The following is a 6000-nucleotide window of genomic DNA, read 5'->3' as shown; positions in this document are numbered from 1 at the left end:
GGCTGTGGGGAAAGGGCCCCGGGAGGCTGCACTCGGTCCCGGAGCGACAGGCTGGACGGGGCGTGGACCGCTTCTCCCGTAGGGACGGACCTTCACCCACTTGCCCCAGACCCAGCACCTCCACTGCCGTGTCCACCATGGACAGGACCACCACGTCCTCCATGCCCACCAGCAGCCGCCTGCCCCTCTCACCCTTGTCTGACCTCCAGTCCAGGCCACCCAGCTCCCCAGAGACACTCTGCGCCCACCCCACCGTAGGCCAGGCCCCAGCAGCAAAGCCGGGCAAACCAGCGGGTCCTCTCACCTTGGGCCCCTGGTGCTGACCCCGGGACTGCTGCTGAAGAGGCACGTGGGGACGGGCAGGGAGAGAAGGCTCAGGAGGACCCAAGATCCGGGAGGACTCCACGGCCGGGCCCTCCACGGGAAGACCTCTGCGCCCACTCAGAAGGGGAGGCCGGGTCAGCAGACACAGGCTGCGAGAGAGGGCCGGGGACTGGGGTGCCCACCGACAAGGGTGTGATAAGGGGGTGGGGGTCTCAGAGCCGGCGGCAGGTGTGCTCCAGGAAGAGCCGGCCAGAGCGGGGGTTTTGCCGTGGTCCAGGCTCAGACTCAGTGATGCGTGCAGGCCAGGGTGCTGCTCCAAGGGGGGCGGGGCCGCCGGGCCCACGGCCCAACTCCCCGGGGGACACGCAGGCAGGGACCCTCAGATGCTCACCAACAGGACCGGAACTTGGAAAAAGTGTCCTGAGGGCCGCTGGGCTTCTTCACCCGTCGGGTCCCCAGGTGGGAGAGGGTCTCCCCAGCTGAGGCTGCTCCCTCAGGAGACCCTGCCTCGCCTGCAGACCATCCCTCCCGCAGCGGCCGCCGTGTAGACGATCGCGGGGGGTTAAGTGTGTGGCATAGTTGGGAGGGCCGGGGGAGGGCAAGCGACACGTTGCTGGCCTCACCTCAGCCATGTCCACGCGGCCCTTGCTTGTGACCAGGCAGGGCGCACTCAGCCGAGGCTGGAGGCCGCGCAGGGTGTGCAAGGGCAGGGAACGGCCTTGACTACGAACCCCTCCTGGCCTGGGGGTCCCCGACCCTGAGGAGAAACTGATAGGGCTCTGCGGCCTTCCAGAAGATCCCACGCCGGGGTTACCCAGAGCCCCGGAGTCAGGGCTCCCCGGAAACCCCCTGGCTCACAGACCACAGCGCCAGCCCCGCGTGTGGGTGGGTCGGAATCCACCCGCGCTGCTCCTTCTGGGTCTTGGGACCCTTAGTCTTCGGGTAAGTGGGTTCCGCTTCGGGCTTGATTTGTCAGACAGTTCAAAGTGTTCTGCCGGCCAGAGAGGGTCCGTCAAAGGGCAGTGACCCTCCTCTGGCTGGTGTTGAGAGCCTCCCTCCCAGCAGCCGCCCGCAGAGCAGAGGGGCGACCAGAGGCTGTGTGAGTGCAAACCAGGGAGGGTCCGTGGCTCCCACAGGGGAGTCAGCCTCCTTCAGAAGCACAGCAGGACACAGACCCCTGCTACAGCCCCCCTTGCTGACCATAGGGAGCCTTGCCCCAGTCCTGGTGTCCTGGCCGGGGTGAGGGGTTGTGCGATGGGCATCCCTCCCCAGGTGATTCCAAAGCCCCTTACCAGGAGGGTGATCCTAATCCCCAGGGAGCATTCCATTTATGGCCAGCTTCGTGCACCTGCTCCGGGCGCCCAGGGGGCCTCTGCTTCCCGACCCCTCCCCGCTGTGGGCACCTTAGCAGCAGCAACCGGCCTCGCCGTCTCTTCTCTGGGTCTGGACACACGCCAGGTCTCCTTTGGCCTCAGGCTGCAAACTCCAGCTCTGGCAGAGGACCCAGTGTCCTGTCCTGAGCCTTGTGATATCCCCTCCCGACTGAAACTGGAGCGAAGCTCGGACTGCCTAGGCTCCCACCACCCACAAGCAATGTGTCACCACTCTGCCGCACGGCCCTCCCCAGGGTCGCCAGCACCTCTGGGGCTTCTTGTGGGAGGTGGGGGCGCCATCCACTTCTGTGTTCCCGGTTCTCTGCATCTGCAGCCCTCTCTTGTTCTGGGGGGCCAGGTCAAAGCCACGCGGGAGGAGTGGGGGGCGTGTGACTACCACCCAGATGAGCCTCTGACCCTGTGGCTAACATAGCAGAGCTGGAGGGGGTCACAGACTCAGGAAGAAGAGAGGAGGTAAGCCCCGGTGGGGACAAGTCCCATGCCAGGTGGGAAAATGAGGAACATATAGGAAAACACCCCAGATTTTGCCACCAAGCATGAGTGGACACTTCTAATAATGTGAGAATAAGTCCGCCAGAAATGGACATTAGGTGTTGTTCATGCAGTCTGGGCCCCTCTTCAGCCAGTGCCAGGTTTTCTCTTCTGTCCACATAAGACACTTGGACACTGCCCCGGATCCTGCTGGACAAAGTGTGCCCGTGATCATGCCAGTGCACCTGTGTGATGCCTGAGAGCACTAGACACCGAGCATATGGTCCCCACCCTGGAACCCTGCAAAGTTCTTACGTGGGAGAGCTCACTGGGCAATGTGCTACGAAGCCAGCATCCCAGAGCCCCAGTGTGAGCCCTGTGCCGCGCCCTTCGCAACGGGTCACTCAATACCTTGACAGCACCATCCCGACCGCTGTCATCACAGACCAGCCAGAGTCACGGCTCTTCCAAGACAGACTGGCCAGGACTGGTTGGTGCCTGGTCATCATCCCAGATGGGGACAGGCCCCGCCACCCAGAGAAGTCAGACAGAGATATCTTCATCTGGTTTGGGTACTGGAGTAGTACTGGCCTCATAAAATGTGTTGGGAAATGTTCCCTTCTCCTCTATCTTGTGAAGAAGTTTATACAGGATGGGTGTTAACTTTTTTCCTAAATGTCTGCTGGAATTCTCCAGTGAAGCCTTCCCAGATAATCAATTCAACCCCTTTAATAAACATAGGACTATTTCTTCTCAGAATAGTTAGATAATTTGTGTATTTCAAGGCATTTGTTTATTTCATATAAGTTGTCTAAATATTGGCACAAAGTTGATCATCATATTCTTACTTAATTGATGAGAGCACAAAGAACCATCAGCAAATCCAGCAGACCATCCACACAAGGAGACCTGATGTTTGTTTTATTCCTGATTCTTGAACAATTCTATAAGAAACATCCAAAAAAGGCAAACGTATAAAGACAGAAAGTAGACTAGTGATTTCCTGGGATGGAGGATAGGAAAGGGGGTGAACTGTAAGGGCCACGAGATGTCTTATAAGGTAAAGAAAAAGTTCTACAACTGATTATAATTTTAAAAATTCAGTAAATTTACCAAAAACCATTCAATTACACACCTGAATAGGCTGAATTTTGTTAAGCAAAATATAACTAAGTCTTTTTTTTTTTTTAAAGCATACCATGGGGGCACCTGGGTGGCTCAGTCAGTTAAGTGTCTGACTTGATTTTTGGCTCAGGTCATGATCTCAAGGTTGTGAGGTCGAGCCCCCTGTTGGGCTCTGCACTCAGTGGAGAGTCTGCTTCTTCCCCCATCCCTCCTTCTCTGCTTATGCGTGTGTATGCTCGCTCTCTCTCTCTCTCTCAAATAAAGAAATAAAATCTAAAAAAAAAAAAAAAAAGCATAGCTTAGCTTTCACCATCTCTCCATGGTAGGGAGAGCAACACCTAGGATTCAAGACTGTCAAAGGAACGAGAGCCTTGGTTAAACATAAGCATCTCTGGCTCTCAACTGGGTTCCTTCGAAGGTCATGTTCCAGGAGAAGGAAGGACTGGAAACAGCCCAGTCTTCACAGAGACAAACCTTGATTCGAATCATATCAACTCCTGAATGACCGCCAGGCTGATCAAGAAATGGAACCACAGAGCTCTATGGGGAAAAAACAAGCAACAGAAACAGACCCACAGGTGGCCCTGAGTTTGGAGTTAGCATACACAGTGTTTAAAGTAAATGTGATTACTCTCTCGGGAGAGTGGAAATGAGGCCGACAGCTGAGTAAGAGAACTGCAGTCTGTAAGCTAAAGGGGAAATGGAAATGCTAAAAATAAAAAGTGCAATAATTGATAGTTAAAATTCAAAGGATTTGGGTTACTAGCAGATTAAACAAACCAGAAGAGAGAATACATTGATTGGAAAATAGGTCAGTAGAAATGGGTAAGATTGAAGGTCAAATTAAAAACAGGTATTTTTTTAAAGATCTTATTTATTTATTTGACAGATAGAGATCACAAGTAGGCAGAGAGGCAGGCAGAGAGAGAGAGGAGGAAGCAGGCTCTCTGCTGAGCAGAGAGCCCGACGCGGGGCTCGATCCCAGGACCCTGAGATCATGACCTGAACCGAAGGCAGAGGTTTTAACACACTGAGCCACCCAGGTGCCCCTAAAAACAGATATTTAATACAGAAAAGAGCATAAGATATATATGGGGGTCTTCGACAATGTCTGACATATGTGAACTTTGAGGCCCAAATGGAGAATACCGAGAATGGGGCTAAAGAGACTTTCTAAAGGATTTTGAAAACTGATAAAAGACATCTTTCCACAGGTTTGAAAGAGAAATCTACCCATGCCGAGCAGGACACACGCAGAGAGCACCATGGGTAGCTACAGCATAGTAAACTCTCCCGCGCCAGAGAGAACGGGAAATCTTGGCAGCAACCAGAGAAGGAAGGCGTATCTTCTTCAGTGGAATGAAGGAAGGACAGATTTCCACAACTCTGGAAGCCAGAAGACAATGAAACGGCATCTTTAGAGACTCAAAAGAAAGTAATGACTAAGACAGAATTCTCACCTCGGGAAGTACCCTGCAAACCTGAAGGCTACATGAAAAGCCGAGACGGGAATCCTGAAATCTGTACGGCCACAGACACACACTGACGAAATAATCAAGGGAATGATGGTCCGCAGTCTCGAACACGGCCTTCATGACATGACGTGGTGTGACCCCCTCCCCTGGAGGGCCAGCTGGACCCCCAGACTCTCTTCCAACAAGCAGATCATGGCAAAAGTGATAGGTCAGTCCTGAGGTAAGCTTACAAAAAGGGGTTGGCTTCTCTCTTGATGGAACTCTGTCTCCTTCTCTTGCCGTCTCTCAAGGCCTCTTCCTCTGTCTTTCTCACCTCCCACTCCAAGGGAACTGAGCTGCCATGCTGGGGCGGGGGTGGGGGGGGACTCTCCCAGGGGAGGGGCTAATGCCTGCGGCCACAGGAGCTGAGACCCGCCACGGCTACGTGAGTGAACTTGGACATGATTCTTCCTAGTCAGACCTTGCCGGCAGGCTGAGAGAGAAGTCTGCTTTTCACCCGCGCCCCGTGGGACCTTATGAATTTTGAACAACGAACACGCATTATCTGCTCCCCAAAAAATAAATATTACAGAAGTTTAATGCCAACCATTAGTAACATTTTAAAATTAGCAAAAACTTCAAGGGCAAAGAGAAGTAAGCGGAACTGACAAATGGCGCTCTTGCAGGTGGCACAATCCTGGGCGGCGTCAGAGCCCCACTGCCTGCCTCACGACGGGACAGTCCCAGACGCCGGGACCTCTGCCCGCAGGTCTCCCTCAAGGGTTTGCCCCCCAAGGACGGCCTTACCGCCTTTCCCATACCACTGCTTATCCATCACGAACACGCCTTTTACCTTCATCTGCACGACAAGACCTCTGAGGACAGAGACTAGATCTTCCTAAGATCCCAGCCCCCGCAAGGGCCACTGCCTGCCCGGGGAGAGGAAGGGGAGAGGAGGGGAGGGGAAGCTGGTGGCGGGGCACAGGGAGAGGGCAGGGGCTGTGGAGGCAGTGGGGTAGATGGGCGGTGGTCCCGTGATCCCGCAGCTCGTTCCATCGAGAGCTAGAGTCTGGGTCAACGTTCCCTGAGTCGTGGCTGACCTTTGTCTTGCTTCGACCCTCAGACTGTGGCCAAGCAATGGCGTCCCTCCTGAGCCCAGACCTCAAGAGCGCGCGAGCTTCGGTTCTCAGTCTGCGGGATGTTGCCTCCGCACCAGCGGGGCTGAGCTTCCA

The sequence above is a fragment of the Neovison vison genome, chromosome 6, assembly GCF_020171115.1.
Source record: "Neovison vison isolate M4711 chromosome 6, ASM_NN_V1, whole genome shotgun sequence".
NCBI lineage: Eukaryota > Metazoa > Chordata > Mammalia > Carnivora > Mustelidae > Neogale > Neogale vison.
This window is presented reverse-complemented; position numbering follows the sequence as displayed.